At 33.1% G+C, this 23316-nt stretch overlaps 1 pseudogene; it reads right to left on the reverse strand.

The window, feature by feature from the left end:
* Positions 1-19736: 19736 nt before the first annotated feature.
* LOC143600063 (putative pumilio homolog 7, chloroplastic) lies at positions 19737-23062 on the reverse strand (annotated as a pseudogene).
* Between the last annotated feature and the right edge of the window lie 254 nt (positions 23063-23316).

The raw sequence follows: 23316 nt of genomic DNA on the forward strand, positions 1-23316 counted from the left end.
GTTTGAAACTTTATGATTTGTCTAGACCCGATCTAGTCTATGTTCAAGTTTCATGGCTAACCGTTCATGAAAACGTAAGCTTTAAGGTCAAGAACATACCTTTATACGGTTATTAGGTCGCGGCTTAGCTTGTTATGAAGTGTTAATCTTGTATCTAGCTTGTATATTAAGGATCTATCAATTCAAGGTTTGATTTTCTTGATCCCGGATCTTCGTTCTTTCTTGCGGCCAAAATGGAAGGGTTTGTAGGTGTGTTATGGTGAATAGAGGGAATAAGATGGATAATATGGATGGAAATGGAAAGATTTTGGGTTTAAGGGGTATTTATACTCCCTTAAGCCCATTGACCTAAGGCCCATCTTTCCTTTTTGGTCCATGATTACTTCCTTTTAATTAGCCTACTTATGTTTTCTCTTTTACCATTTTACTATTTACTTATTAACTCAAGTAACTTTTCCGTCATAACGAGTCAATATTCATTATTATTATTATTCGAAATTTTGGGACGTTACAAGTCTTCCCTCCTTAAAAAGGTTTCGTCCCCGAAACCTAACTATTACCTAAACAGACTAGGGTAAAACTTGCACATCTCATCCTCAGCTTCCCAAGTGGCATCTGACCCTTTGCGATGCTTCCATATCACTTTCACTAATGGTATAACTTTGTGACGAAGTTGTATTTTCTTGCGATCAACAATCTCTATGGGTTGCTCAATGTAGTTCAGTTGCTCATCAACCTCAGTGTCCATCAATGGCACGTGAGACGTGTCATCAGCTAGACATTTCCTCAATTGAGAAACATGGAAGGTTAAATGAATTCCTTCTAACTCGTTAAGTAAATGGAGCTTATAGGCCACCTCACCAACGTGATCTATAATCTTAAACGGTCCAAAATACCTCGGACTAAACTTTCCCCTCTTTCTGAAGCGAATGATCCCCTTCCAAGGCGAGACTTGAGCATCACATTGTCACTAACGTTAAACTCGATCTGTCGCCGCCGCTTATCAGCATACGACTTCTGCCTGTCTTGAGCAGCTTTCATTCTAGCCTTAATCTGATCAAACTTTGAAGACGTTTCTTGAACAACTTCTAGGCTTCCCATTTCCTTTTGACCAATCTCTCCCTAACATACGGGAGTTCTACATCGTCTACAATAGAGCATTTCAAACGGTGGCATACCAATACTCGAATGGTAACTGTTGTTACAGGAGAACTCTGCCAGGTGCAGATGATCATCCCAACTTCCCCCAAAATCTAGGACACAAGCACGTAGCATATCCACAAGGGTTTGGATCGTCCTCTCAGAGTGGCCATCGGTTTGAGGATGATACGCCGTACTAATGTTCAATCTCTTCCCCATAGCTTCATGGAACTTCTTCCAAAACCTCGAAGTAAACCGTGTATCTCTATCAGACACAATCGATAACGGTACACCGTGCTTAGCTACAACCTCTTTTATGAACAAGCTTGCTAACGTTTCTGACGAGATAGCCTCTCGTATGGGCAGAAAGCGAGCACTCTTGGTCAATCGGTCCACAATCACCCAAGTGGTGTCATGTTTTTTAGCTGCACGAGGTAGCTTAGTTATGAAATCCATGGTGATGTGTTCCCATTTCCATTCAGGTATTTCAAGCGGTTGCATCTTCCCATAAGGCTTCTGATGTTCAGCTTTGACTTGTAAACAAGTTAAGCACTTACTAACATAATCCACCACCTCATTCTTCATTCCAGGCCTCCAGTAATCTCTTTTCAAATCTTGGTACATCTTTGTAGCTCCAGGATGAATCGAGTATCTCGATTTATGAGCTTCATCTAAGATTCGACCTCTAAGATCACCATGGCGTGGAATCAACATAAGGTCAAATCTAGTCTTAGCACCATGAGTGTTTTCAATCAGCTCATCTTGCTGGCCATAAATCCTTTCTTTCTTCACTAACCCTTCATCTACTAACACCTTTGACTGTACCTTGATAATTTCTTCAAAAAGACTTGAGTTCATAATCAGCTGGTATGACTTCACTGTTGCAAGGACTTCCTCATTCTTACGGCTTAGCGCGTCGGCGACCACATTAGCTTTACTGGGATAGTATTTGATGTCACAGTCGTAATCTTTTATCAATTCTAACCACCTCCTCTATCTCATGTTCAGCTCTTTCTGCTCGAAGAAGTTCTTTAAACTCTTATGATCTATGTAAATAGTACACTTAGTACCATACAGGTAATGCCTCCATATCTTTAAGGCATGCACTACAACTGCTAGCTCTAAATCATGTTTCACATAATCATCAAGTAAAACAAAGTTTCTTCATAGATTTTAGATGGTAAATGGAGTTTAGCTCATAATGACCATTGTTATGAACATTAAAAGATATAATGATAACAAACACATGATTAAACTAGAACAATCTAACCAAATGTGGATGAATCTTTCTTCTAATGATGATGATGGATGGATGATAGTGGTAACCTCCAAGCCTTCAAACTCCTCAAAAGATCTTCAATATGAGTGTAATGTGGGTGTTTTTATAAGACAAACCCGTTTAGAGATTTTCTTCAAGAACACTTCATCAATTCAACAAGAGCCTCTACTTATAGGCAGTCTGGAGTGAGAGGCACGACCCCGTGCTTTTCGTGGCATGCCTCATGTCCACGTGTCCAGTTGCATTAAATGCTGTTAGATCGTACATGATGACTCACCATGGCCCCGTGCTTTTAGGGGCACGGCCCTGTGCTTTTTGTGACATGTGACAATTCTTATTGTCTTTTCTGAGGTGACCACGACCCTGTGGTTGTAAAAGCACGGCCTCGTGCTTCTTTGTCGAGTATTTGTCTTTTCTTGCAGATTTTTGTTTTTTTATGTTCAGAAGCATGGGGACGTGTTTATGAAGCATGGGGGTGTGTTTTGTGTTTTTCTTGGGTTTTCTTTCGTTTTCTTCATCTTTTTGCTTGTTTCTTCGTTTAAGACTTGGGTTCACCTGAAATTGCATTTTAATGTGATAAGTAGCCTTCTAGGCAATGTTATTTGATAGAAGTTGCAGTTTTTAGAGATTATTTGATGCTAAAAAGATGTATAATTTTATATACATCAGCAAGTAAAAAGAAAACAGGTAAGTCCCCAAACTCGGTTTGTTCTCTAATCGCCTCAAACCGTGTCTCCGGAAACAGCGCCAAAAAATGATGTGCGAAAATATATATATAAATAATGATCACGAATCGAACTACGCTTTAAAAACCAAACAATCTATCCTAGTTCACACAAACAGCAAGTATACCGGTCGCGTATAGAAAAGACAAGGAAAGTCTGGATATCAAACTCGAAGACACCCGAGAACGGCTCAGATTATAAACCCTAATCAAAGTCCTACCTTACAATATTTAATTGATTTTATATTAATTTATTTTATACTAATTTAACTAACTTACTTAACTTAACTTAGCGAAACTAACTGAAAGACTTAACGTGATTTAACGATAATGGGAACCCGAGTCATCCTATAGCCGTTAGATCATCCTACCTAGGTGATTTGCTTTCTCATTATCGTTAAATCCTGTTAAGTCTTTTAGTTAGTTTCGTTAAGTTAAGTTAAGTTAAGTTAAGTTAAGTTAAGTAATTTAGTTATATTGGTATAAAATAAATTAATATAAAATCAACTAAATAATATAAGGTAGGACTTGGATTAGGGTTTATAATCTGAGCCGTTCTCACGTGTCTTCGAGTTCAATATCCTGACTTTCCTTGTCTTTGCTATACGCGACTAGTACACTTGCCGTTTGTGTGAACTAAGATAGAGTGTTTGATTTTTAAAGCTTAGTTGCGGTTCGTGATTAGTATTTATATATATGTTTTCGCACATCAGCCAATAACCTTAAAGTCCGGATATAATGAAATGCCCATTTCAATTTTCAAGGGTAAACATGTTTGCAGTTTTCTTTAAAATCAATTCCAAAATTTCAACGAGAATTATATTTATAATTTGTTTGTGTTTAAAACATCATGTGCAATGTTAATTGTATATAATCATTAGTCTAGACCCATTTATGCTATTAGTATTTACTTAAACGCCCGTCTCTAACTTTATAAATAAAGTGGGTCATCTCATGTATTATTCACAATTTAAATTAATACAATACCAGCTTACATGATATTAGAGCATTAGCTCCTATACGAACCCGAATCTACTCATGTTCCAAATCACTTTTCTAAACTACAAACTCCCGTTCCAGATCTATTCCAGCAACATGCTACTCCTGTTCCAAATATATTTCCAGTTTCAGCATGTTCTAGTCGTGTTCCATTTCAGTCCTTTACTTCAGTTCATGAAATCTTTTTTCGGACATCCTTTTCATCTCATCGCCACCACCATCTTATTCACCGACCCTCAATCAGTAACCCTTAAAAATTTAAGCCTCTACTGCTATACGACTCACCACCATGCACTGCCCGATTTCCACTACGCGCTACCGGAATATTTTCCGATCCGACGACTTTTCTGGCGAGTGAACTTACACCGTTGGTACCATTGCATCTCTGTTGAATTCCGATCACTATGGTTACTTCCCTTCACTGACCACCACTGCCTCCGACGTCCGCCGTCACTAATCGTCGGCAGCCACTGTCGGAATCTGTCTCCGGGCACTATCTACATCCATTTCATGTACAAACAAGTTTGTTTCAGTCAGTTTAATAGTCTAATCAGTTTACTACTGTTGGATTTCGGATTCGGTGATAATTTTTGTTCTACACTAGTGTTGGGTTTGACCAGAAAAAATCCACCGACCAGAACCGTTAATTTTTATTCTTGATTCTATTTCACATTCGTACAAGTTATGTTCTCTTTTAACTCGACTTGATCGGTTACTCGTATTACCATGGGAGACTACAAACACACGTATACATTTACCAAAGAGGAGTATGATCTTATTCAATGGTTTATTGCCTCTCAGATACCCTATCCTCCAACCAACTCGGCACATCCAAGTAAGTTTTCTAGCCTTAACTCTTAGTGGGTGATTGATTCTGGAGCCACACATCACATGACTGGGAAGCAGGGTATTTTTTTCTAGCCTACATGATGTTTCCCATGCTCCGGTTCGTCTTGCTGATGGATTTTCATACCCGTTCATGGCATAGGATCCATTACTAATTCGAAAAATCTAAACCTTACTTTTATCCTATTTGTTCCTAAATTTCCTACAAGCCTTTGTTCAGTTAGTCATATTACCAACTACAACAATTGTTATGTAACCTTTTACCCAACTCATTGTTTCTTTCATGAGCTAGGAACAACCGGTTAATTGTTACTGGTTTTGAATCAGGAGGTCTCCATCGTATGTCCCCATTGTCGCACCTTACAACAAATTCATGTGATTGCACTCTTAGGGAGGCCCACTGTCGGTTAGGCCATCCTCTGAGGCAAATGAGACCGGATATGTCTATTTCTAATGATTTCCATTGTCAGTCATGTGAGCTTGGTAAAGATAAACGACGTTCTTATCCCTAAAAAGTATCGAAATGAACTGATTTTATATTTGAACTTGTACATTCTGATGTACGGGGTCCTTTTGTGCTAAATCTACATTAGGTTTTCAGTACTTTATCACTTTCATTGATGATTATTCTCGTGCTACTTGGGTTTATCTTTTGAAAACTCGTAGTGAAATTAATTCTATTTTTCATGAGTTTAATTCTTGTGTCCATAATTAGTTCAATGTATCCGTTAAAACCCTACGCACTGATAATGCAACAAAATATTTCTCCAATGAATTTTCAACACATTTGAAAACGCTGGCATTATTCACGAGTCTTCTTTCTCGTACACATCTCAACAAAATGGCATTGTCGAACGCAAGAATCACCATTTGTTGGATATCACACGCACACTCATGTTTCAGTCTCGTGTTCCTGATAGATTTTGGGGGTGACGCCGTTCTTACGTCTTGTTATCTCATAAATCGTATGCCCTCAGCTATCGTTGGCCAACCCTCGTTTTTTTTTTGTTTCCTAAAGGAACTCCCTTTCCACTCACACCTAAAATTTTCGGGTGTGTAGCGTATGTGCATGATAATCTTCCAGGCATTAGTAAACTTGCACCTCGAGCTATTCGTTGTGTCTTCCTTGGTTATTCACGTGTCAAGAAAAAGTATCGGTGTTATAGCCCTTCTCTTCATCGATACTTTACTTATGTTGATGTCACCTTTCATGAGTTATGTCCTTACTTTCCCGGGTCTTACACATCAGCTTATGATTTGTTTCCTAAGCTTGATTTTCCCGAGTCACATATTATCCCCACATTTCCTTAGTCGGTTGTTCAATCTACCCCTCATGTCTCGGGCGATACTACTTCAGTTCCTACCTTTCCCGTGCCAGTTCTATCTATCCCTCCTATCTCTAGCGCCACAGTTCCAGTCCCTGATTCTTGCCCACCGACATAACCCCCACCATAACTTTTCACAAATGCTCGATGCGGTAAGGATCAAACGATACAAACACTTGATTCACACCCCGATACATCCTCAGCTCCTCTACCTGAGACTGAGCCACCTACATCCATAACCGATACACCATCACTCGATACTACACCTGTTACACCATATTCAAATGTCTATGATCCTCCTGGTGCACCAGTGCCTGATATACCTATTTCTTTCCGTAAAGAACCTAGGAAGAGCACTCGTTACCATATTCAGGATTAAGTTGCATACTCTCACCTTTCATCTGAGTCTCGTACATATACCACTACCCTTGATTCTTACCCAATTTGACGAAAGCCCTAGCTCACCCAGGATGGAGACGGGCTATGGGAGAGGAGATAGGGGCTCTCAGAGCTAACCATACATGGGACCTTGAAACACTTCCTCATGGAAAGTGTATCCTTGGTTGTCGTTGGGTTGCACAGTGACTCTACACCCAAATCGTTCGTTACATCGTTTAAAAGCCCGATTTGTTGCTAAGGGTTATTCTTAGACATATGGTATTGACTATGATGAAACTTTCTCCCTAGTTGCTAAAATGCCATTTGTGCGTATTCGTATTGCCCTTACCGCCATTAATCATTGGCTGCACCATCAAATTGATGTCAAGAATGCCTTTCTTAACGGTGTTCTTGAGGATGAGGTGTATATGGAGCAGTCACCCGGGCTAATTGTTGATTAGGAGGCATCAAAATTATGCAGGTTACGTCGTTTCTTATATGGTCTTAAGCAGTCACCCAAGGCAAGCTTTGGTCATTTTATAGTGTTATGGGAGAATATGAGATGGTTCGTAGTGCATATGATCACTTTGTATTCTTTAGGCATCGGCATGGTGGAAGAATTATTTTTGTGGTTGACGTAGATGAAATCATCATTACATGTTATAATGAGGCCGATATTAACAAACTCAATGTTACACCCCGACTTAGGGCCTAGGCTTGTGACCAATAGTTGGTAACTGGTTTGTAAATACATTAGAGTTGCGGGTTATTTTTAGCAGAAGACTTTGTTTACAGTAAAATATTTATTTATTTTGAAAATTTTTCAGATATTAAGTATCCGAGTGCTTGCAAATAAAATATTAAATTATTTCGAAAACTTCTCGGATAATGAATATCTAAGTGTTTGATTTATAAATTTTTGGTGAACTTATTTACAATATTTTAATAATTAAATTGAGCCATCTTCATATAGCAAGCCTCTAACTCCATGAGTGACTTTAATCCTTGTTATCTGTACTATACTTGCTTTCTTGAAATGTTAAGAAAATACGTCAGCTATATATATGTTGGTGACATAACTTAGGCCTCGGCCCAACGTGGCTTAGGAATTAATCAAGTCATTTGAATGATAATTACAAACTCCAGCTCAACTCGAAACAAGTCAGTAAGCACCGCAACGTTCAAGATTACTTAACTACTACCTATATACACAAGATTACCCCACTCGAAAATCTTAGTTCCGGCCCAACGTGGAGGAGGCATAATCAGGCGTGTCGCGGTGTAAACCATATATGAAAGGATCCAGACAAACGTATATGATAGTCTGATGGCCAGCGATTACCTTTGTTTATGATGTTTTAGGGATTCATAATCCCATGTAAACAATTAATTACTCGATTAATAATGTTGTAAAGAGTTTAGAAGTATTCATGCTTGTAAAGAGTTTAGACGTATTCACGCCTATAACGAGTATAGACGTACTCACCTTTGTTATGGTCTGTGTATCTCACTGATTTATGCTTCTTCTTACCTCAGACCTATAGTACGAGAATAACCTTCTTATAAATACTAGATCAACGATCAAGCTTTAGACCTTAGTCTGTTTTCATAACCTTTACCTTGATATCATTTCTTTATACAAAATACTTGGACCTTTAGTCCAAATTGTTTATCATTTATACACTGCGTTTCTTCTTCATGAAGAAACGTACCAAGTATCTTCTTTCTTAAGAACGAGTTTAACATCTTTATATTCATAAAGAAATAATATTTTATCTATACCCTTTTCTTATAAAAACGATATTTCACTTATTATATGATCAAGGTATGGGCTATATCCCCAACAAGGGTCTAAACCATATATAATAAAATACTTAAGCAGAACCCCTACCATGATACGGTTATTCAGGTAATAAGCTCAAAGACGGTTGGGCAGTACTTCTACTACACGTCGGGTGTCGGGGAACAAACGTCGGTATTCCGAAGTGACGTCGGGACTCCAACTTGATGGCACGAAATTTGAGGGTTAAACGAGACTCGCATTTTCTACGTTAATCAATCATCGTCGATTGTTGCTACATGTCGATCGTTAACCGTTCACCATCTCATGGGATAGTAGTTGAGTATTATTCAATGGTGTAAAGGATCACTAATTGATTTTAATCCTCTACGCCTTAATATGTTGGAATTTTTTCTTTCTATTAGTTTATCTTCATGTGCAGTAAGGAAAATCTACCTATATAATAAAAGAGTTGATTTCCACAAATTTATCTTTTATATTTAATCAAATTTTTTCAAAGTGCCATATGGCCTTTCCTAATTTTTTATTTCATTAATTTTAATTCTTTTCAAAATTTTTACCTATATAATACAAGAGTTAATTTTCACGAATTTCTCTTTTATATTTAATAAAATGTCTTCAAAGTGTCACATGACATTTTCTAATTTTTTATTTCATTAATTTTATTTTTTTATCAAAATCTCTACCTATATAATAAAAGAGTGGATTTTCATCAATTTTTCTTTTATATTTAACCAAATATCTTCAAAGTATCACATGACATTTTCTAAATTTTTATTTCTTTTCAAAATCTAATGATTTGAATCATACATTAACATTTGTTTCTTAATATAATATTAAAATTAGTTATTTCTAATTTGTTTTTTCATTAATTTTGGTTCATGTTAAAATGGGTCGTTTTAAAAAAACATATATTTGATTCGGGTCAATATTGTTTCTTAGAAAAATGAGTTCCTGTTAAAATGAGTTTGGTTCAAAACAAATCATTTTAATAAAATACATCAATTTGTTTATGCTTAACTTTGTGTTGACTGACCATTTAAAAAAATGAATCTTGCTACTAATTTTATAAATATATTAATCTAGCCATATGTCGGATCAGTTTTTAACTCATGGCATTTTCTAATTTTTTATTTCATTAATTTTGGTTCATGTCAAAATGGGCCGTTTTATGAAAAAACGTCTATTTGGTTCGGGTCAATATGGTTTCTTAGAAAATGAGTTCCGGTTAAGATGAGTTCGATTCAAAACAAGTCATCTTAATAAAATACATTAATTTGTTTAGGCTTAACCTTTGTGTTGACAAACAATTTAAAAATGATATCTTGCTACTAATTTTATAAATATATTAATCTAGCCAAATATCATATCGGTTTTTAGCTAATGACATTTTCTATTTTTTTTATTTCATTAATTTTGGTTCATGTCAAAAATCAAAATGGGTCGTTTTAAAAAACATATATTTGGTTCGGGTCAATATGGTTTCTTAGAAAAACGAGTTCTGGTTAAAATGAGTTCGGTTCAAAACAAGTTATTTTAAATGGAATCTTAATTTTTGTTTAGGCTTAATTTTTGTGTTAACTGACCATTTAAAAATGGAATCTTGCTACTAATTTTATAAATATATTAATCTAGCCAAATATCGGATCAGCTTTTAGCTCATAACAGTTTCTAATTTTTTATTTCATTAATTTTGTTCATGTCAAAATGAGTCACTTTAAAAAAACATCTATTTGGTTCGGGTCAATATGGTTTCTTAGAAAAATGAGTTCCAGTAAAAATGAGTTTGGTCCAAAACAAGTCATTTTAATAAAATACACAAATTTGTTTAGGCTTAACTTTGTGTTGACTGACCATTTAAAAATGGAATCTTGCAACTAATTTTATAATATATTAATCAAGCCAAATATCGGATCATTTTTTAACTCATAGTTCTATAATTTAGTACTTCAGGCTTGAGAGTGGCAACTTGATATTCCTTTTTTTTATTTTCTCCAATGCAATCGAGAATTTGAATTTTCTTTTTCTTTTTTTTTCTTTTTTTTTTTTGCACTTTGCCAATAATATTGTATATAAGTGATAGTGTTATATTATAGTGTTCACATTTCTTATTTTTGCAGATTTTTTGGATTATTATTATTATTTTTTCCTTTTAGTTTCTCTATTTTTATTTTTTGGCTAGCCAAAACAGGTATCATCCCCAGGTTTATGATTTAAGGTGGGGATATTATAAATCATTACGAGGTGGCTCATTTCAAGATGAAAATTACAAAATTAGAGATAGGTTTTTGACTTTTTATTACATTATCTACATTCATAATCCGGAAAGAAAGATATATTTGCTATAGATTTTATTCTTTTTTTTTGGATTGACAGGCAATACCACCTGCATATGATGACAATAGAAATGAGTATTTTCTATTAATGGAGCCTGTTAAGTATTAGAGTAAGTTGTAGAAAATAGAAAAAAAAAATATAACTTTGATGTTTATGAATAAACGTCGTAACTTTTTTGTTTCATAATTCTACATATTGTAATATGTAATTTCATTTATGAGATGTCATAGAATTGTGAATTATATTTGGTCTTTTTTTTTTGTTTTTTGGTCTTACATATATTTAGAATTTAAATCATAATATAAATTTTATTATTATTTTGTTGTTTTCGTTTATTATCTATCATCCCGTGTAACATACGGGTTCTAACCTAGTTAATATATATATTAGGAGCTAGATATTGAGAGTTTAATGAAAGTGAATGTAGGATTGTTGATGAGCTTAACACGTGTGTTTTAAAAAGTACTTTGGTGGCTTTTGAAAGTAACAAGGTCTATGACCCGGGCGTTGTAGCGTTGCCCTGCATGTTTAGTTTCTTGTAATAGGCGTGACATGAAAATAGAAAGGAGTTGTTATTAAATGAAGCATTACAGGTGCATAGTGTTATTACATTTTTTCCCCAACTGTAAGTAACCTAAGAAAGTCAAAACTCAAAAATCTTTACATGATTTTGCTAGAAATGTATTCATGATGTTGGGGAGGTTTCTGTATCCATTGAACAGCGGAAAAAAATATCAACAGATGACAAATTGTTCTGTATCTTCCACGAACTTATTCGAATGATCACCAAACATGGGTCGCGGATAACATACCTAAACCAAAACGTAAGAATACCCAACAATTAAAACAAATGTATTTAAAGCAACATAAGCAAAATGCTGGAGACAAAGTTAAAGTAAACACAAACTTATACAAATATGCATTCCATAGTAGAAGGCAATAAAAAGGACACCAATGTTTATGAATCGGCAACAATAAACGATGGTAACAATGGACGACGGGTCACCTACGGCTCGCCTCTTGGTCCACATGACCACCGTACGTCACCTAAAAGAACCCGGCAACAGTAGGTGAAGCACCTACCCTACCCACGGGTAAACGGCCTACAACAAAACAACTAAAAGAACAGTAAGAGATCACCGTACCACCACCGCTGCCTAAGGGTTCGAAACAGAACCCTTTGGTCACCGACCTCGCCCACTCTCTTCCGCCGTAGCACCACCAAACCCCCCTTCCGACTGTGTCAGGTCACGGGAGCTTCAGTTGGGACCAAATCTGATGTTGATTATGGTGGGAGGCGACGATAGTTTATTCGAAATCAACGGCGATGAGACGGTGAATTAGAGAGAGAGAAAGGGTCTTCACCTACTCTAAAAAGTTATTTGAGAAACAAAACGTGTATAATTGGTAAGAATGAAATAAAGACGAGTGAAAGTGAAATTAGATGGAGCACATAACACGTGTCAGATGGAGAACAAACGTTTTGATGAATAGTTAAAATTGTGAGTGCACCGACATTTGCATTTTAATATATATATATATAATATAATGTGGCAATATTTATGTATTTCTCTTTATACAAAGATCTATCCAATTACTATTTTTTTCAATATATACTGATATATTAGAATTATATGAGAACTGTTTATTTATTTTGTTTATTTACTATTTAATCAAATTCTTAAACCATCTATATTTCGTAACTTTAAGCGTTCATAGTTTACTTCCACTGTTCTCTCTTTGTGTTTTAGTAAATTAATTTGAGCTCCCCTATATATGAATCAAGATATTTGAAGTATATGGTCGGTTAAATTTATAATACGTTTTTAGTTTTATAGCTTGTAGCAATTGATAATAAATGTGGCATTTCAGATTCTTAATTGGTGCATCAAATTATATAATGACATTTCAAGTATATGCTCTTTAATAATTCCTATACTCCATTCAAAGACTATGGAGTATTTATATTATACTAACAATCATAATAATAATAATATTATTATTATTATTATTATTATTATTATTATTATATTCGGTACACATTTGATATGAACAACACTTATTAACTTCTTGTTTGAACAAAGGTTGATGTATATATTCAATTTTTTTAGGTGGTTCATTTTAATACATGTAAAGTGATTTGAATAGTGACTATAGAATTACAATCATGAAGTATAGATGCTAGGATACATCAAGACTTAAAAACGTGCTTAAACTCATACTTTTTATAATATGTAATTCCTTTTACTTATACTTCAGATGACCAACTTGATAGTTGATGCATATATACAAATTTATATGATTTTACTTCATTAATTCAAGTATCATATCTAGCTAGTTATATTATTTTATCATCTATATGCATATAGATTGTAAAAGTAATAAATCTAGAAATCATAATTGTAATTGTTAAAAGTTCATTTATAATTGTTTCTTTAACCAAACGCTCGAGTATTAATATTTCAAATATAAATTAAATTATTTTTGTTTATATTATGGACACTTTGCATTTTTTTTACTTATTTTCTATAGTTACATTTTAGCTCTTCGACTTTATTCATGTCTTGGAATTTTTGCGGGTGTAACACTCAAAAAATTTCTTCTGCCTTGTATTTCAAATTAGTGACTTAGGTTGACTTCGGTATTTCCTTGGCATAGAAGTATCTTGTTCTCCACAAGGAATACTTCTCGAACAACGAAAAGTATGATCTTGTTCTCCCAATCAACAATACATATAGCCAAGAATCAAGTATTTCATGAGAGAACGAAGCATATGAGGTTAATTGTCATTTAATCAAAGATTTGTAACATCCTAAATTTTATAATATTGAATAAAGAAAGTTACGTTTAGTGATTTCGCGTTATTAATTAATTAATATCGAGTTAAGAACGGATCATGGACTTAGATTAATTAAGGTGGACTAAGTGGTAATGGGCTTTAGGTCCATGGGCTTCAAGGGGTATAAATACCCTCTTAAACCAACCTAAAACCCTAAACCCTCATTTATATCCATCCAAATCTCTACACACTCAAAAACACACACCACCATATTTCGGCCGAGAGAAAGAAAGGTGAGGTCCGAGCAAGCACACGCGATTCAAGATAGATACGAGATCTAGAGTTTTTAAACAAGCTAACCAAGATCGAACGAGCACAAAAGGTATGTTCTTGACCTTTAAAGTTTACGTTTTATTGAACGTTTAGCCTTGAAGCTTGAAACGGTGATAGATCGGGTCTAAACGAAACGTAAAGTAGCGAACTTGATTCTAGGACGAACCTACTAAACCCATAAACATGTACGGTTCGTTTAAGATAAACCGTAGATCTTGTATTGAACGTTCATGAAATTAAAGGTCCAAACTTTACGTGTTTTCAGGTCAAATCTTATCCAAAAACGACCATAGGAATGATCGCGGGTTAGTTAAATACCATACCCATGGATTTCTCAGTAAAATGATGATGATTTTAGGGGATTAAGATTGAACAGAGGCGCAGCTGGGCAACTTCGCCTGCAAGCTTAACTTCGCCTGCAAGCTAAGTTCGCCCAGCCATAACTTCGCCTGCAAGCTTAACTTCGCTTGCATGCAAGTTCGCCTAACTGATAACTTCGCTTGTTGACAAGTTCGCCTATGATTAACTTCGCTGGACCTCAAGTTCGCTGATGTCTAACTTCGCCTGCAATTAACTTCGCCTGGTGATAAGTTCGCCCATGATAACTTCGCCTAAAGATAAATTCGCCGAGCCTTAACTTCGCCTGGTGATAAGTTTGCTCAATGCTTAACTTCGCTTAATGTTAAGTTCGCTTAACACTAAGTTCGCTTACAGTAAGTTCGCTTAATGTTAAGTTCGCTTAACACTAAGTTCGCTTACAGTAAGTTCGCTTAATGTTAAGTTCGCTTAATGTTAAGTTCGCTTAAAAACCTAATGAAAAATGTGTTAAGACAGTTAATGGAAATAAAATTTTTCCAAGCTCGACCCCAGCCAGGGGCTCTGCCCCTTGGACCCTGCTAGGGGCTGCCGCCCCTAGACCCTGCTGCCAGGGGCGCTGCCCCCGGACCCCCGTTCGTTGTGGGTTATATAAAGATAGAAATACAACATGAGTAGTAGTAGTTAATTGATACATGTAAATATTATACAGTTAGCCGTGCACAACTCAAGAAGGGAATAACGATTAACGGAGAGCGTAACAGGATTCAGGTGAGTTTCTAGCCCCACTTCCTTGTTATGTTTTCGGGGTTGTGTGCATACTCGATGTAATAGTTAATACACTTATCTTAAGTGATAAGTGTATGCCTTGTATGATTCATGTATGATGATTGCTTGACGGTGCGTGAACGATCTTCGGATATTGCATGAACCGTCGGGTGGTAGTTAAGATATGATTGATAAGTATGATGAGAGATATGATGTATATATGAATAAATGATGTATGCATAATGTATGTATGTTATGATGATGGTACGTGAAAGCTCTTCGGAGATTGCACGTATTGTCAAGGAAAGTATGTATGAACAGGTATGGTACAGTTACACGAAACAAAGGGACCAGACCCTAATAATATATGTGATGTTAGGGACCAGACCCTTATAATATCTGTGATGTTAGGGACCAGACCCTTATAATATCTGTGATGTTAGGGACCAGACCCTTATAATATCTGTGAGGTTATAGGGCGAAAGGCTCTATAAAACGTATGATTATGTATGTAAAGAAAGTATGAAGGTAAGAATGAAAGTATATGCACTTATGTGTGTATGAAAGAAAGTTAAGAGGTTAAGTATGAAATGTAAGAAGGTATTGTATGATTATGCGATTAACTAGAACTCACTCAGCGTAGCTGACTTTTAGTATGCACACAGGTGAGTAGAATGAGGCAGGTAGCTTGAGGAGGACACATGGCAGAGTTGGACGAAGCTGGCATCTGAAGATTTTGCTATGATGTTTTATTTTAAAAGACTATGTTTTGTTTTTAAATGACTATGAATGCCCGATAAGACAAGAATAATGGTTATGGAATGTAATGGTTTGAATGTTTTTAATGTTCCGCGAATGTTTTAATTAACTCTGATATTTAGAACTGCGTTTATGAGTAAATCCAACACGAAAGTAGTGCTACCGGTAACGGAGCCTTACAAGATTGGACCATAGGCACTCAGACAGATCTTCCATCCATTCAACCAATTCATGTTTAGACAAATTTTCTGATTGCAAATATTTTCACTAAACCTATTCAGAAATATTAAAACGATTTTTTTATGTAGAAAGTTAGACAGGATTAACATCTATGCTTCGACTTGATGAGAAGTGTTAATTGTAAATAGTCATTAGTCTAGCCCCTTTTTGTTAATAGCATTTATTTAAAGACCCCTCTTTAACTCTTTAAATACAGTGGACCATCTCATGTATTATGCACAATCTTTAAATAATATTAAAGAAATACAATGTGTACACATGGCCTTCTTCTATGCTGTCCACATGTGCAATCCAGCCATCAACTTTTCATTCTCATATTCTCTATTATGTTGTCACGTGTCTTCTTGATACAATCACCCTATATTTAAACCTTAAAAATTCATATTTTATTACACTAAACATATTTTTCTCTCTTTCTCTATTAACCAGATCTCCTTTCACCCTCTCATATATTCCGGCTACTCTAGATCTAGATTTGTATTAATCGTTTTCCGGTAAGTTTATATTTTATAATAAACTTCCGATTGTTGATATATGTATTTCCTACAACATTATATTTCTTCCGGTTATTGTTTCCTATAACCTTTTTATCTTTATTTTCTTTGTTAACTAATTTTATTAAAATGAGTTTAGGTTGTAAATAAAAAACGGCGATAAGGCTTATATGTGGACGTGTTTACATTTTTCCGGTTAGTTTTTCCGTTAAGCTTTTCCAGTTATGTGTTATACCTATAACAATGGTTGTTTATATTTATTTGAAGTTTTATATTTTTCTTTCCTCTCATATATTATGGCTAATCTAGATCTAGATTTGTATTAATCGTTTTCCGGTAAGTATATAATTTATAATAAACTTCCGATTGTTGATATATGTATTTCTGACAATATTATATTTTCTTCCGATTATTGTTTCCTCTAACCTTTTTATCTATATTTTCATTGTTAACTGATTTTATCAAAATCAGTTTAGGTTGTAAATAAAAAACGGCGATGAAGCTAATATGTGGACGTTTTACGTTTATCCATTAAGTTTTTCCGGTTATGTGTTATACCTATAACAATGGTTGTTTTATATTTATTTGAAGTTTTATATTTTTCTTTCCTGTTTTTTTTGTTTACATGTTGTTCCTCTAGGTTCTAAATAAAAATCACCGTCATCCATGGACAATATCATTATTTCGTTTTTCCGGTAAGACACACATTTAAATTATCCATTTAAGTATCTCATTAATACAATTTATTTAGTTTGACTATCCTTATTTGTTTAAATAACTAATAAGAATAGTCAAACTCAATAAATTGTTTTAGTGGTTTTAATACAATTTAATTAACATATTTAAACTCCTTTTTAATTCAGAATTTGTCCAATCTTTCAACAAAGTTTTAAAGGTTTTAAAACTCTGCATAATTTTAAACTCATTTCAAAAATCTTTCCATAATTTTTTGAAGTTTTCAAATTAACCTATTTGATTTTTATTTTTGTAATTATTTCTAAATTAATTAGTCATATTAGTAAAATTAGAACAGATTTGATTTTAATTTTTGTGATTTGACATTAACTAGAATAAATTATCATTTTAATATTCAAAAAATTGATTGTCAAACTAAAAATATTTGCCATAATTGTAATGTAATCTTACTTTAATTTACGTTAACATTAATTATTTATTAATACTAAAATAATAGCCGCGTTATTTTAGAACACAATATTAGAATTGACATATTTTCTAATAATCAATAATTAATATATCATAAATTAATTAACCGTTTTATCATCATTTATAAATATTATTCGGCATATATGATTTAGTGAATATTATTAAACATGACAACTTTTCATAATTTATTAATATTATTATTTCCATGAATCAAGATATTTCAAATTATTTTTATCTTTATATGGATGACTAAATTTAAACATAAAACTACAAAATTTAATTAACATATTTAAACTCCTTTTAAATTCGGAAATTGACCAATCTTTCAACAAAGTTTTAACTGTTTTATTACTCTTCATAATTTTAAACTAATTTCAAATTCTTTCCATAATTTTTTGAAGTTTTCAATTAACCAATTTGATTTTCATTTTTGTAATTATTTCTAAACTGATTAGCCATATTAGTAAAATTAGAACCGATTTGATTTTAATTTTTGTGATTTGGCATTAACTAGAATAAGTTATCATTTTAATATTCAAAAAACTGATTGTCAAACTATAAATATTTGTCATAATTGTAAGATAATCTTACTTTAATTTACGTGAATATTAATTATTAATTAATACTAAAATAATAACCGCGTTATTTTAGAACACAATATTCAAATTGATATAATTTCTAATAATCAATACTTAATATATCATATTTTTTCAACATTAATTATTTTCCAAGTCAACATAAAATTTTTTAATCTTTCCAAAGATATTTGAAAATTCATTTATTGTAAATCGTATTTAAGTTTTGCAAATATAACAAAATAATAATGTCAGTGATTTAAAAGTTTGTTGCAAGATTGGTCAAAAATAAAAAAAAAATCATAATTTTTTGAAGTTGACTAATTCCAAATTTTTTATATTTTGTAACTATTTTGAAAATATTTCAAAACGGGTTGTTTTGAAAGAGTATCAAATTTGATAGTTATAAAATGACGGCCAAAAAAAGGTTTTTATTGATATATCTTTTTGGTTTAATGGTTTAAGTTAGAAAGATGTTTTATGTTGTCATTTTACTTTGTTTGTTATTATATGTTATTTTGTTTTAATAAAAATAACAATTTAATAAAAACAACTTTATTATTGTTCAAATGTTACTCATTATTAAATATGTTATTATGGTATATTTAATTTGGATGCTATTGTTTTATTATATTTTCAGGCGGTGAAGCAAAATGAGTTTCTTTTGATAGAATGTTTGAAGAAGTTGATGGTAGTTTAATACGAAAGAACATGTTTATGTCATTTGTTGATGTTATTTGGTTGTTCGATGTACATTAACTTATTGTAACTTTTAATATCTAGACAATGTAAATGGTTAACGTTTTGGTCCGAAAGTTTAAAGAAGTTTTGTGTTGCTTGAATTTGTTGTTTAAATTTATTATGTTTGTTGACATATTTTTCCACCCGCGTATAACACGGGTTATACCCTTATTAAGATTAATACAATACCACTTTACATGCATAATGTAAACATGTTAAATTATGGTCAATTGAGAATTAAGATTCTCTCACTTAATATTTAATACTTTTTATACTCGAACATAATTTGAAAGTGTGAGATTGTGATTCTCACCAAGGGTATGTTTGACAAAACTAGCTGGCAGCTGTAGCTGGAAGCTGGTGGCTGGTAGCTTGAAGCTGGTGACTGATGGCTTGAAGCTGTCGTTTTTTAGATATATTTAGATGTTTGGCAGAGTAGTTGGAGCTTTTAATAAATGTATAAAATAACTAAAATAGCCATAACTAAAAATAATAATAGTAAATTTATTTAAAGAAGGTTACTTAGTAGAAGCTTGTAGCTCTTTCTAAACGTTACTAGTAGAAGCTTTAAGCTTTAAACTTTTTCTCCCTACCTAAAAGCTTTATGCTCTTTGAACCAAACAAGACTTTAAATTAAGTAGAAATTTTTTCTTAAAACTTCTAAAAACTTCCTGCCAAACATACCCTAAGTGTTAATGGGAAATACAAACTCTTATGCTATACTCTAAGATTGAGAATCTTACATATTGAACACCTTAAAACTATCATGCATCTTTACAATAACTGAAAATGCAAACCTTACCATGATTGTCATATGCACAAACTTTAGATTTCCATGTGTCGGATCAGAGTTCATTGACGATTTTATAGTAAAAAGTACACACTTAATGTATGTAGTGTACGCATTGAAACGAGCCAAATACAATGCATCATTCAAACAGTTGAAATGATAAAAATATCCTTAAATAACCAAAATGTACAGGAAAGAAACCTGCACATGTCACGGTAAACACACAACAGAAAAAAAAATTTAAGCAACTGGAATCCAAAAACAACTTCCCTACGTTATGCTTGCACTCAACAACATTAACAAAGCACGTCGTGGGCCCTAACGACACATAGACTTGGCATGTTGGGATATTGAACACACAAGCAAAGCCCGATTATCTGGTGAATGTGGATAGTAAACTGATAATAAACACATGAAACAACAACATTATGACAGGAGATATTTGTCACTTCTTTAAAAGCTTGTGTGAGAAAATCCGCTTTGAATACGGGCTATTTCTTGAGATCGCCTTGTGCTATTCGATTGCTTTCACCAACAAGTTATGAAGAGAGCCCTGTTTGAAAACTAGATCACATTATTTGCTATTAACTTTTAGCCGGTTAATTACTTATGAATTAGTACTTATGAATGGGACTGACTGTGAAATGATTATATAATTAAATTTACCTTTATAAATAATCGAGATTAACCGAACTTGTTATTTATATAAATAGTTATTTTATATGACAGATATATAGTTACATAACATAATAAAATCATATTATATTAAATTATGATAAAAAGAATTAAATAATATAGGTTTTCTTACACATGATATAAAGTATACATATGTAAAAGTAATTATATATCAAAAACTAAAACAATTAAATATTTAATAAATAATAAACAAATTGAACTCGAGCTTGAAAAATTAATATCAAGCCAAGCTTAGGCTCAAGTTTATTAACACCATTATATATTATTAAAGCAAAAAACCTTCAAAATAGCATGTATTATTGAAAAAAGATTTCTCAATTTTTATTTTTTTTTGAAAAATATCATTTCAAGCCAACCCAATTCAACTTGACCCATAACCCAACGTACCCATGTTTAGACAGCTAGACTATACTAACTTAAAGAGATTCAGACCTCAGTGACTCGAAGGGCAGTTTGGACAACATAATTGGCATGCGGGTCTTGAAGCAACTGTTTAAAATGAGTAGCCGAAAGTAATTCACGTATGATTTTCCACCTGTAATGGTCATCCAACACCGATAAACATTTTTCAACAACATGGCTGCTAAACTTTTGTTTGGAAAGATGGACATAATTGCCCTTAAACTGAGAAACCAACATTGATACTGCAGATGGTATTTGTAACTCCAATATAGATTGTACAACATAGTTTCTGCATTCATAATACACAAACTTTAAAACCATTTATATAAAAGCAGTCATGTTCATAATTAACATACCCAAATACATCTTGTGCTAGAAGAAGCCCATTTGCAGAAACTTCCAATATTAATCGTTCTTGGTACTTGCCAGTTGAGTGATTGATGCATCTTTGCAATACACAACATCCATGTTGATAGGTAGCAATGTCCAAACAGAACTTTGAAGCAACTTCAAAGATAAACTGCCACAAAATTAATTAAAAAAGGTTACTAAACATTCCAGCTTTATTATATGATTAAAGATTCAAACACAAGTGAAAAACCTTATTATCTTCGTTAGTCAGGCACTGCAAACATCGTTGAATAACATGGTTCCCGTTAAGATCCTTAATAAGCGCAAGGAATCCTGGTTCGAGTGCAGAGATAACCATCTTGATTTGTTTTCTTGTCGTAAGAGTTTCTATAAGTTTCTGCACCGCACGTGTCCTGTAACAAACACAATGTGTGATCATAATTGGTTTTAGGTGTTTATGAAACATATTTGGTTCCAGGAAAGTGGACTTCTAAGAGAACCAATTCATTTCATTTTCTGTCTTGTATCAATATTTCATTTTACATATGATTTTTCTCTAATAAGTTGCGCTTGTTAATTTTTAAAAAAAAAACTAAATTCACACTTTTGTATAACCTGCTTGTTTTTCCGAAATTCGGTTATATTTTTTTAATTGATAATCGAGTGATATTAAAAAAAAAAATACTTTAGGCGATAAAGTACTTTTTTAAATTCACGAGAAAAAATATTTTATTTTGAATGTAACTAGGTTTTTGAAAAAAATTATATCAGAATGTCGGCAAAGTGTGTATTTTGAATGTATTTTTATTTCTTATAAACTAACCAGCACAAATTACTAGAGAAAAGCCAAATAAGCGAACCTTGATTTTTTACAAATAGTGGACTACCTCGAAACCAAACATATGTTAGAAATCACCTATAAACGTTTTTCAGTGTCCTAAACTAACTAGAAACTAAAAAAAGAAGACCCGAAAGATTCACATAAGAAAAAGAAACATACCCACGTGTGTTCAACGAGATATGAACAAGTTCGGGTGGCTCTCGAGTGATCTCCATTATAATGCACCTCCTTTGTTCTTCATTACAAACTTCCAAAAGCTTTTGCATTAGGTAATTCCCAAAAGGGTTCACCATAAGATCGTTCACATGCCCGATCGTGTCATCAAACACCATCTCAACATGTTTTAGATCCTCCTCATCAAAAACCGATTGTATGAATCGACACCCATTTTGCTCTTTAGAAAACATGTATATCTAACCTTTAACATCAGCTAAAGTGTTACATCCCTTTAATATTTTGCCACTTTCACATAAATGATTACACTTCTTGTTTTGCCCTTTAAACCCTCCATTTCTTATATGATTTACACTTTCACCTTGAATCATCAAACTATTTTTTCTTGTGCGATGTACATTACCAGAAACAGCTAAATCTAAAGCTGGATTTTGACTCTGGTGACTTGGATTCATAGAATACAAACTCTCAGGAATTCAAATCGGGTAATTCAAAACAGGGTTTCTTGAAGAATTTGTGAAGGATTTTCTAAAACCGGTTGAATTAGCTACCAAACTGGGTGAAATTGAACCGAAGTTTCTGAAAATCATATGAGATTTCGGGGTGGGATTATCGAAAAAACTTGAAAAACACTTATTTGATTGAGGAGAACATGTGTTCTGCTTGTAACTACATGAGGGGTTATCATGATACATACCATACATCATAGGCGAATAATCGTAATCATAGCCATAACCATTGTTACTATTATTATTATTATTATTATTATTATTATTATTATTATTATTATTATTATTATTATTATTATTATTATTATTATTATTATTATTATTATCACTGTCATGTGATTGATGAAAAGGGATTTCATCCAACAACATTTCAAGATCATCATCATCCTTCATCTTCTCCTTAGTAATTTCAATTTGCTCAACCATAGTTATTAAAATAAAATTATACAATAAAACAATCTACAATAATAATAATAATAATAATAATAACAATTTCTTTTAGGGTTAATACTATGAGGTTGTTGAAGCATGCAAAGATGAAGAAACATTGAATACA

This window comes from Bidens hawaiensis, unplaced genomic scaffold (genome assembly GCF_021521415.1).
Source record: "Bidens hawaiensis isolate Kalapana, Puna unplaced genomic scaffold, B.hawaiensis_p1.1 tig00053262_1, whole genome shotgun sequence".
NCBI classification, from domain to species: Eukaryota; Viridiplantae; Streptophyta; class Magnoliopsida; order Asterales; family Asteraceae; genus Bidens; species Bidens hawaiensis.